The sequence below is a fragment of the Agelaius phoeniceus genome, chromosome 1 (assembly GCF_051311805.1).
Source record: "Agelaius phoeniceus isolate bAgePho1 chromosome 1, bAgePho1.hap1, whole genome shotgun sequence".
Classification (NCBI taxonomy): Eukaryota; Metazoa; Chordata; class Aves; order Passeriformes; family Icteridae; genus Agelaius; species Agelaius phoeniceus.
This window is the reverse complement of record NC_135265.1, coordinates 12325636-12337643: the sequence shown is the minus strand read 5'-3', so window position 1 is coordinate 12337643 and position 12008 is coordinate 12325636. Positions and strand designations below refer to the sequence as shown.

Sequence of the window (12008 nt, the reverse complement as noted above, 5' to 3'; positions counted from 1 at the left end):
TCCCAGCCTAGTATGGGCCCATAATATTGAAATCATCTGAGAAAGCTCCTTTTGCTTCCCGTGGCATTGGAAAGAGGACAAGTATGAGATTCAAAGTGAATAATAGACAGTTCTTGTGAACGTCCTCATTTCTCTGTAAAAAAAAGGAATACTGTGAGTATATTAATTCATAACTCCGAAAAAAATAGGAAAAAATATATCCAATCTGGCTTTTATAAAAGATCTAATGTTTATGCAAAGTCTCAAGCAAAACAGTAAGCTTTAACAGCAGCAAGCTCAAATCAGTGAGGGTTTTGCTGCAAGTTGCTGCTCTAAGGCTGCACTGCTGGATCCACAGCAAATAGTGCAGCCTCAGGCTTTCTTGCTTCCACACCTGCAGAGGAAGCACAGTCCAAAGGAAGCTGTTTGCACTAAACCTAAAAGATTTTGATAGCACCAACTCATTTAAAAGAGAATTATTAAGTAGAGGAACATCTCCATTCCCCTGGCACAGCAGCCTGGTTTGACAATGGGGTTAATTCATCTTGTGCCCTCTCCCTCTTAGTAAATCTGTGCCCCCAAGAAAATCCTTTATCCTGTGTTTATTGATTTAATTTTTCTTACAAATTTTTTCCAAATCAGATATTTTTGTATTGACTTCTCTTTTGCATGACCTTCTCACTTGTCACCTGTAGTATGTCTAACCTTGAGCAGAATTCAGTTTTTTAAGTTGTTATAATTTTTGATTCCAAAGAAAGTATGAGGTAACTTTTCTCAGTATGTTAAGCCCTCATGCTATCCCACCAAAAAAATCTATAAGAAAAAGAAATACGCATTTATCTGTCAGAGCTAATAATTATAGATATTGCTATTCATAATTAATAAAGCTCAACTTTAAATTTAAAAACACACTAAAAACAACAGTCCTGCTTATTGAATATAAAGCAAAATACTACATGGCCTTATTCTGAAATTATTTATACACCGTCATTTTTGTCTCTGATTTTGGTACAGGTTCAATGAGAATGGTTTTAACATGTGCTTTCCAGTTAGAGTACACAAAATTACTGTTTTACCATACAAAAAAAGCAAGCATTTTCTAGTATTGTCTATAGGGACTATTCACCTAACAGCATGTTTGGCTTGGCCTATTAAAAGCAGTGAATTTTTTATATGAAGATGGACTGGAAAAAATTCTGATGCTTTGTTAAATCAAGTTTACAGGCACCTTTAGCAAATCTTTTTATCCTTGCCTTCTGTCTTGTCCAACATTGTGGAAACTGTAAAAGTGCCAGGGAAAAGAACAATTTCTTAACCTCATCAGTCACCCCTTCTTCAGGATAGTGACATTTGGTAATGCGGCTGAGACCACAGGGTTTGGAAAATAATCCCTAGATAAACACTCCAGTCTTATCCTCTAATTCTTCCATGCACCCCTTCTCTGTCAGCTGCTGGTGCTTAGGAACAAACTTACAGAATGATATAAAGTCTGTTTTATTTGCAACTAGTGCAGGGAAATAGGAGGTTCTACAGAATGGAGCAGCTGGTCCTGAGAATTAGGTGTCCAATCTCTGATCTTCTGAATTTTACCATGGGTCTGGTCCTCTGGATTCAACACCCATTGATGTTTGCAGTACACTGGGTGCCCTCTGGAGCACATGATCTGAAGAAAATCCTGTTCATGCACTCATTGCAGGTGAATGAGTCCCATGAAGGGATGATCAGGATATTTACTTCAAAATTATGCCTCTAACCTGGACCATGTCAATGCAGACACACTAAAAGTGACCATTCACAGACACTCAGGGAAGGGCTTGCCCTGCATAGGAAAGTAGTGGGGATAACTTTGGTGTGGTCTGAAAATAAAGCATCCCCAAAGCTTTTATAATCTTATGTATAATATGATGGATGGATACTGAATTCAGTTTCCAGATCTGCCACTGATTTACTGCCCCCATTGTTGCCAGCAGGCAGTAAAAAGTTCAGGGGGATGCTGACATAGGCAAAATTCTGGAAGTACTTCCCTTGTGGAGGCCATGGTTTGTCTGCTCCTTACATCTGACTTGGCATTAAAGTCATGCTAATTTGTTTTTCTGAATAAGAATTACTGAAGGAAAAATAGCTCTTTATTCTTTAGTTTACCGTATTTATTTTTCCCTCTGTCTCACAGCATCTGTGGTGACACAGGCATATGTTATTCTGTGCAGGCTGTAGCTAAACTGCACACAGGCATTGATGAGACTGCTCATTCTGACCATTCCAGGTGGGATCAATAAAAGATGAGGAAAAACAGAGCTCAACTTAATTAATCTAGGACCTTACATATTAACTACAACAGATTTAGCAGTGTTAAGAGTACATCTTTGTTTCCTTAGGAAAGTTCCATGAGTCCTTACTCAACAAAAGATATTTTTTCAGTTTTTGAATATTTGAGGAAGGTGATCAACCAAGAATTTCTGGTGTTTCTTTGCAATACATTTCTTACTTGAGGAGAACAATAAACGTGTGTAATATTTTCCCACCAGAATGATCTTCATCTTTGTTATCATTAATTAAAACATCTTGTTTCAAATTGAGTTACTGATTTCAAGCTTTTATTGAACATAAAGAAAATTGTCAGAAACACAGCTTATTTCTTTATATAACCAGAAAAAGAGAGAGTGACAGACACATGATATGGGAATGCAGCAAAGTCAAAGCAATGTAAGCTATGGATTACAGAAGTATACTTACAGTTATAAAAGTTACATCAATTGTATATTTTTAACAACTTGTCCTTTTTTTCTTAAAACAGCTGAGCTGTTAATCTAATGCAGGCAGTAAGTCACAAATATTTTTTCAGTTCCTTTACTCTCTACATCCAAATTTCTTGAATGGGTATTTGTTTTTGCAGCTATAACAGTGACGTTCACTTGCTGGCAGTATTATCAAAGATTCCAAGAAGTTCTCCATCTTTATTTAGTTTCAGTAAATCAGGACAATTCCCAAAGTCCATGACAAAATAGAATTTGGAAATTTATCAATGAAAGAACTTGGGTACTAATTTTCTCTCTGATTTTGAAGTCTTTTGACAAAGTTTTTTCTGTAATGTCTTGCACAACAACAGCTGAGATAAATGTAACGAGCACTAAATCTTCCATTAAAGTTATATTACAACTTTTTAATTTAAGACCAACAAATTTGATATTTGTTGATAGCAACTTTGACAGATGAAAAACTGACATTGAAGTCATTGGACTTCAGCAGGGAGGTATAAAAACTCACAGGACGCTGAGGACTGGAAGCCTTTGAATTCTGCCAGAGATTTTTACATTGGCATTTAAACATTAAACACTCATCCAGGGGGGATCCCAGAATCAACCTTTCTATCATGATGCTACAACCTGAGCCAATACAACTGTGTATTGTCAATTCATCTCTTATCATGCCTTACTGGTCAGATATTTTGTAGTCTCTAATGGAGGCTGCAACCACAACCAAAATCCAGAGCACCATAAAACACACAAAACAGCTGTCTTGTGTAACATGTAATCAAAGTGTTTTAGTGGCCTTAATTGGGTTTGCAAAGGCTGGTAACTAGGAACAAGAACACCTGTGGCACCAACCCCTAAAAGAGTTCTCAATGACATTTTCAGAGTCTTCTCCTCCAGTGGATAAATATTTATGAAACCTAGAGAAAAAGTCATGGACATTTGTACCTAAAGTACAACTCCAAGGAAAAAAGTTTTTGGAATGGGAGTTGGTCTGGAGACCATAGGAACCACCTGGCAGATGTAGCTCAAACTGGATCCCTGGCCTTTGTGATCATAACTGGTGAGGGACACTGAACCAGCTGAGCAAGGGAGCTGCTGCTCAAGCATGAGAGAGAATTTTGCTATCTGTTTATCTTACATACAACTTTTTGCTTTAAGTCAAGTGGTTGAGGGCTCAGCCTTGTGTGTTAGTCAATATAGCATTGTTTTGGTGCTACACCTAGAGCTGGGAGTCAGGGAGAACCAGAGTGAAACTGCATGTGTCATCCTGCCAGGAACAGAGAAAGCAAACCAGCTTGCATAGTCAGATCTTCTCCAGGGACCTGTGCCCAGAGACACAGCTGGGAAACCCAGGAATGGAGAGTTCTCCCTGCCAGGCCACAAGGAATGGTGACTGCAGGAGTGCATGCACCTTCCATGTCCTTGGAAACCCTAAAACAGCCCAACCATGTAAAGCTAGAGTTTGTAATACAACTTTGTCCCTTGTGCAGCTGAAGGCATTGCAAATGAGTGACTATTCTGTGTTCAGTCCAACTTGCTAAAATACAAGAGGAATGAACTATAACATAAAAACGTATGAGAATTAAGCTTTCCAGTCTGCAGAATCCTCCTTTTTCTCTGTTCATTCTCTCCTACATGGTAGCAATTTACTACCTACACCTTCCCTAAGTGGTGTACTGACTTGTATTCTCATTTTGTCCTAGATAAAATACCCTATAATCATAGTTCTCTCACAAAGCCAGATCATGTAAGTCTTCTTTCCAAATGCTTCTGCCCATGTTGTTTCATCTTCATCAAATTTCCCTGGCAGCATCAGATATTAACGTGCCTCCATTCCCTTTCTTTGATTTTACTTCTGTGACCCTTCAGTTCTTGAAGTCCTCCTCAAGTTCTATTAAATTAGTAAGAAAAGTCCCTGTTGGTTTTAGCAGGAATTAATCAGGACCTAGCCAAGTACTCATCTTACCACACCTTTTGATTTCTCTCCTTCTTTGCATGCCTCCTCCCAGCCATTTTAGTTAATCCAGAAACCATTCTCTAGACCAGGTCAATTTGTATTTCACTGTCACACGACCACAACACTTCACTGGTCCCAGTAATGCTGGACACAAAGGTGTTATTAAACTGCCAGTATCCCTCTTTGACAAAAAAGTGAGATGGTGCTGACCTGTGTGCACTGCCAGGGATGACAGAAGAATCCTACTCAGGGCTCTGAACTGGTGAGCATTCCAGAGAACCCCCAGAGGAGCAGAGGTAACACAGGCAGTTCACACCTTGCTGGAAGACTAAACAGATTTGTGAGGGTTTTTTTTTAATGTCAATTCTCTCACCAAATATACAATTGAAATTTTTCATCAAAATCAGGAAATATTTTTGTGTGAGAAAAGTTGTTCTTCCAGCCCTGAAACTAACTCATCACAAACTGTTTGCTTCGACAGGATACAGCTGTCAGCCAGCCCAAATGAGAGTCAGAAACATCCCTTATTCTCCATCTACTGTTCTTCAGAAGTAAATTGCTTAACTCATTTCTTTAATTTTCTAGGGCAAGATTTTAATTTTTAATGTCAAAATCTAATATTCTTTGGATATTTTTAAGGTAAAAGAAGGCTTCTTAAGATTAAACAAAATATTTCATTATGCTGAATGGCATATTTCATTACATTATAGATTTTTATTTCAAGTGAGATATTGGTCCTTAAATGAAGTCAGTTATGTTTCTTAAACAAAACAAAGCATTGGTTCTTTTAGACCATTGAGAAGAACCTAGATAGGCAAAGAATCAAGTGGACCTTACACAATTTACATGTGGTGAAAGTCGATTTTCCATTACAATTTCCTCTCACCCCACTGTGCCAGTCCTTTTCAAATACTCCCTATACTTCTCCCTTTCATTTTCCCTTCCTTCAGATGCCCAAGACTTCCCTGCACCTTCTACATTTTACAGATCTAAACTTTTATTGCATCTTTCTAAATAGACTCCTATTGAAAGAGGAAAAGTTGCAAACTTTATAAGTCATAGAAGAAATATTAGCAAAAACAAGATCTTCCAAGTTCTGAGTTAGTTGCTTTCCCAAGTTCTGAGTTAGTTGCTATCCAAACATGTCATGAGTTCAGTACCTGCCAAACAGACCAGCCCAAAGCATCCTCCTGCTGAGGTGGTGCTGCTTGAGGCAGGATGAAGGAGGGAAGCATTCCAGTGCTGCTCACTGCCTGGTACACCTGCAGTCAATTACCATTGCTGTTCTGCTGTGAAAAGCCCAAATGCCTTGCTTAGCTGGGATGATAATGGCATGGTTTGAGAGTAGTTGTTCATCAGACCACATTCTAAATCTCTGAGCAGCAGTTCTATTGCGCTGAAATAAATTTCCCTTTTATAAAATTCTAAACATAGTAGGTAAGAGTATGGTTTTCCTCAGCCACATGGGGTTGTTCGATACATTTCAGTATATTTTTGAAAAGAAGATGAAATATTATTTCATTGCATGAGCAAAAACTAGCACAAAAAAGACCCCAAGAATGGTGGTCACATTTTGAGCAAGCATATTAAAAGAAAAACTGGTCTCACATCTGGTATGTTAAAATAGTTTGACTCAACCTAGAAGGGAGACCTTCAGGGGAAAAGGCAATGCCCAAATGCACTAAAAGCAGTGGTGTGAGTGACTCAGGATTTGTCATGCCTTGTGAGTACCAGAGCACTTCCCATGAGATATTTATTATACTGATGGAGAGACAAGCCTTGAATGACACACAGGGTGTGAGCTTCTAGAGCCTGACCATGATTTCAGTAAAGCTGGCACAGTTTGGCCCTCCTGGGCATGTTGGGGCTGGGGAAGGGGGTGTGTAGGGGTGGCAGTGGTTTGTATTGAAGCAGCTGGCTTTGCTGAGTAATAATCAGCTAATTACATTTTAAAGTGGCAAAGTGGTCCCCTGGCCTTCAGCCTGTTATGTTTCATACCAAGCAGGCTATCCTGCAGGAAAGAGAAGAAATATTTAGCAGAGCTCTGTGTCCTCCACGGAGGCTTTGACCATTGCTGGGTGCTCAGGAGGCTTGAAAAGGTCTTTGAGGTGCATCTCAACCTGCACCATAATACACAAATGTGAAATTGCTGGGTTAAAAATAAAAAACTCAAGGCAGCTAAGGACAGCAAGGACAAGGATTCCTCCTCTAAGGTGAACAAGATAAACTACACTTTTACTGAGAGTCTTACTGAGAAGAGAGGGATTGATTTTTTTTTATAAATTATTTTAAGTACTATCATGATATTGTATTAGAAATGCATGTAACATGTATTTTTTAGTTATGATGGCTACTATTATTATTATCAGTCCAAGATTTTTTTAGATGAGGTTTTTGTAAGTTCCTTGAAGCTCAAAAAAAGGCTAAAATGTTATAAGAGGCTTTGTCTGGAAGTTAGTACAGATTGCAAAGGAAAAACCAGGGTTATCTGAAGTTTTTCCATGGAAAGATATTCTGTAATGCCTTTTTAGCTAGAGCATAGCCTGAGCCTGCTGTATTTAAAGAATTATCTAACCTCTGGGAAAAAAACCAAAAACAAACAAACAAAAAAACCCCAACCAAACATGTAATAGCTTAAATATTGCAGTAATGTGAGTTGTTTTCTTGGTAACAAAAAAAAAGCTAACTTAAAATATAACATAGTTTATTGCTTGTGTATTCCATCCTATTGTTTTGTTTCCTGTCTTGCAAAACTGGGAAAGCATCTGTTTAAAAATACCCACATTTTCTTCTGGTTTTTTTTTTTTTTTCTGGTGTTTTACTGATTACCAAGGCTATTTTGACCCCCAATTCACAGCATGGTACAGACTTTACTTACCCTCAGCCTGTGCATATTTTGATTTCTGTTTATTATTTCTTTCAAAGTAATATTTAGATTCTATAATGCACAGCTCTATTTGAATATATAAAAAGAAAGGAATTTCTAGCTAGATCAATTCCAACTTGAACAGGCAGAAGGAAGTACTTTTCCATCAATATTCCAAAATAATAACATTGCAAGAGAGTAATAAGAAGCACAGTAAGAGAAACAGATTGAAACCACTTGCTAAAGTCCCTGAAAGAGGGACAGAACAAGGAATGTTCAAGACTGACTGGGTTGGATGGACCCAAGCCAGGAAAGCTTCAAATGTGGGAGATGATGTTTGCATCAGTGCTGGTGCACCCTGCTGAGGAGCCCGTTCTCCTCAGGCCAGTACTCCTGCATTGCTCCTGGGTCTCAAGGGGATGTGGCTCCCAGCACTGCACTGGTTCCTGCAGCCTTGGTTTGGCACTAATCCAGGATTTCTTCATGGCACAACGTTTTCTGCAATATATACAAGTCTGAAATGAGCCTGTAAATGTGCTATAAAGTTCATTGTGGGGGAGTTGAGCCTTATCCACAAAATCATCCATCTTCTGATGACGTACTTGGTCCATTTTATCAGGTACTCCATGTAGGACACAAATACCAGATCAGATGGTAATTTCTTACCACAGTCTCTTGATGTAATAATTCCCTACAGAAAAAAAAAAAAAAACAAAAAACAAAAAAACAAAAAAAAACAAGGAAAGAAAAACACCTTGTGACCTTACTCAGTTTCTTGCATATATGTTTGTAAATGGAGGGAAAAAAATCAAAAATAAAAAACCCCTAAACCAAGGTGAGTGTAGAAATGAAGCAGTGGAAAGCAGTTCCACAAGAATTTTGGTGTAATAGTGGTCTTCTGTCCATGAATCTCTAGATAACTTTGGGGATAAGTTTAGAAGCCAACACAGTGCTGTAAATGTAGGATGTAAATGTAAGGAAGTAATAATGAAATCTCTGGCAAGAGTTCACTTACACTGTGCTCAGTAATACTTACCACATCATAAAAATCTGGTTTCTTTAAAATGTGGTGAGAAGGAAAGAGAGTTGATCCTAGTAATAAAAGTTATGAGCTGTGAAGACAAGAACAGGAAAGTTCTCATTCTGAAACAGTCATAGAAAAAGACAAATAGCTGAGACACAAATAGTAAGTGATGAAATTCACAGAAATAAATACTTTAGATATGTGCAGGAGAATGACAGGCATTTACCCATTTTTGCTAATTCTTCCTTATTTTATTTGCTATGATAAATAACACAACTGTCTGCTTTAAACTGGGAAAAATTTACTGAATAATGCAACTGCAGACTACAGAGATTTTCTGTGCCAGTTCTGCTTCTCACTTGCAAACTGGAACTTAAGTAAGACTTCAGATTATACAGAAATACCAAGTGGCTGAATGCTGGACTGCAAGTGAGCAAATCACTTTGAAAAACAAAACCACATTGCTCACTGTGAGTGCAGAAGAGCACAGATGCTATCAGTAAAAACATCTCCTGAAAAGAACAGAAACATAAGTCCATTTTTCTTTTTCTTCTATAAAAGTCATTTGGGAGACAGTTGTGACAGTTTTCTATAAAATGAAGGTTATATAAAATGCCAAATTTTGATTTCCTTCACTTTGGCATGACTATCTTATTTGGGTATATTTTCACTCCTTCACTTTGATTATATAGCAAGACAGTACAGAATACCTGAAAAGAGGAGTTTTTAGCACAAGTAGAAAATTAAGTACCTATCTTTAGTTTTTAAAAAATAAAATTGTAAATGGCTTGTCTTGCAACAAGGTCATATTCACTCATCTGATCATAGAAAAAAAAACCTCAATAAAATCAGAAATCTCAGACATTAAGATATGTTTGGCAAATATAATTTCTAAAGAAAGGAATCAACTATTACACCTGCCTTTTCTCTTTCCTGTCTTCTTTTCACTCCCAGTGATCTTTGTGCCTCATTGTCTCAGAATTTTGCAGGTATTCACACCTTGGGGCACCAGGAGATGCTCTTTTATATGGTGGCCAAGTTCACCTCTGGTTGGAAACAAGCTCCTATTAACCATTATGGATGCCTGAGCAGCATGTCCAGAGTCACAGAGAAAAGCTGGGCAGGGAATTAACCCTCAGCCTTGTAAGACTCCAACCTCAGGTCCTTGCTGGGCACTTGCTGGAGATGGGGTCTGTGCACAGCAATTTTTTTCCACTAGGTCTATGTCCTTGGAGTTAAGATATGTTGAGCTTCATTCCAAAGGCTGGATGTTCCCAATGACTACATGTGGAAATGCAGAACTCACACAGCACTGCATCCTGCATTTCACAGTCACTGGAAACCCAGGGGCTTTCTGCTGAAATTGCTGCATATGCCTGAGCCAACCTTTTTAATCAAATTCTAAAGGCAGGGGATGATTTCCTACTCAGAAATAAACAGATATCAAGTCAATACCAGCTATTCCAATCCCTCATGTAGATGAGATAAATATGCATCTTGTACAGGTGGAGAGAGTACATCAGAAGAAAAATAGCATCATGGAATAAAAATGGAATAAAACAGAAAAAAAGTAATGATAAGGTAGTTATTGAAAATACCATGGAACCAAAAATAAAACACAGAAAAATATTATTTTAGTATGCACTGACAGTAGTGGTGAAACATGAGAATTATATTCTGCATACTGTTTTAAAATAGAAGTACTGAAACCTTTGTAGCAGAAACATTCTGAGGGCCTTCTTGTATTGTAATTAATTCTAAACAAAATGGCTTTTTACTTCTCACATGATGGATTTTATTACAAAATAGCCCAAACCTAAAACTCCAAATACTGTTATTCTTATCAGAAGAAAGTGAATTGCTATATAGATTAAAACTGTCCTATATAAGCAACCCTATCCCCCTGCCAATGTAAATAAGGCTAGCTTCATGCAAAGCTTCCAGACTGTCTTATACTACCTTGCTAATTTCTTGCCTCTTAATCCAGTGATATTCACAAAAAATCATCCTATTTAATGTTTGTTTTAACCTTTAAGCACCCAAATGTCTAAAAAGTCAAAATTTTGTTGCTACATTCTCAGAGATTATTCCAGTCTGAAAATTCTTACCTTTCCTGGTTTTCTCTTCAACTCAATTCCTTCCCTGATTTTAGATAAAAGAGACAAGACTCCGCTTCTGCTTGCTCCTGTCTTCACACCAGTTCTTTCAGCACATTAATTCTTGAAAGAAATATTTAAGGTTTTTTTATAGAGTTCACTGCAGCATAATTTCTGTGAGCATATGTGTATGCAAAACTGAGCAAGCCTTTAACTGGAATGAATATGGGGTCTGCCTCCTGATTTACCCATCAGGGTATTTTTGAGTGCCATGGATCCTGAATATGTGATCTGGCAGGTTCCCTGTGTGAGGAGCACAGTGACACATTGACCAGGGACTGTATAAGATGTTGTATGGTTAGAAGCCCTATGAGTCAATGAATGGATTTTTATCAGTAAAAAAAGGCTTTGGATTCTGCCTGAAAACTGAGGGGAGAGAGGGAGTGGGCAGAATTTTCCTCCTTGCAGAATTCAGCTGTTGGGGAGAAAGTGCAATATTTCAAGAACAGAAGGTGTGGGTGCTACTTCAGAGGTACAGCTGTGAGGAGGAAATATGCTGTGAAATACTTATATTAAGCTATCTCATGCAAATGATACATGTGGGTCCAGTGTCTGAGAAACACTGTAGATGTGATTATGTGGAAAATCCAAATGTGAATTGACTTCTTACAGACCTGTTCCAAATGAACAGCCAATTTCATGTAAATTAAGACTATGACATCACCTTTATATATGAGTAGTCTTTCTTAATATGGAAAGTAATATTTTACTGTTCCAGATAGATTAATAACTTTATAGATAATAAATAACAGCACAAGCTATTATATATTATATATATATTATTATAGATATAATTTATATATATAAATATAATAATAAATATATAATATATTATAAATTATTTATATATTCTATATTCTATATTCTATATTCTATATTCTATATTCTATATTCTATATTCTATATTATATATTATATATTATATATTATATATATATAAAAAATAAATAATAACAGCACAAGCTTCCCAGCTGTCTTCTGTCAATGAGCAGTCTCCTGTCATGTCCATATTCCCACTCAGCAACAGGGATACAAATGCATACACACACTGAAAACACAAAGTAGTGGCTCAAAATAGCTTGAAATCACATCTATTCTTTTATACTATCTAAAGATGTTCCCTCTGAGATGAAAAAGGTCTGAAATGCCACCACTCCTTGCTATTCTAGGGACTGGGAATGTTATTGGACCTGCAATTCTTTGCAAACTGTAAGATTTTTAAAGATGATATGTAAACCCCACTCCTGTGACTGTCTGCACTCCTAAGACTCTC

At 37.3% G+C, this 12008-nt stretch overlaps 1 long non-coding RNA gene across 1 annotated transcript; it reads right to left on the bottom strand.

Moving 5' to 3' along the window:
• Positions 1-2565: 2565 nt before the first annotated feature.
• LOC143692046 (uncharacterized) lies at positions 2566-11092 on the bottom strand. The gene is made up of 3 exons (XR_013179927.1): positions 10688-11092; positions 8592-8667; positions 2566-8246 (listed from the first exon to the last, which is right to left on the bottom strand). It is a non-coding gene; the product is annotated as an uncharacterized LOC143692046 (long non-coding RNA).
• Between the last annotated feature and the right edge of the window lie 916 nt (positions 11093-12008).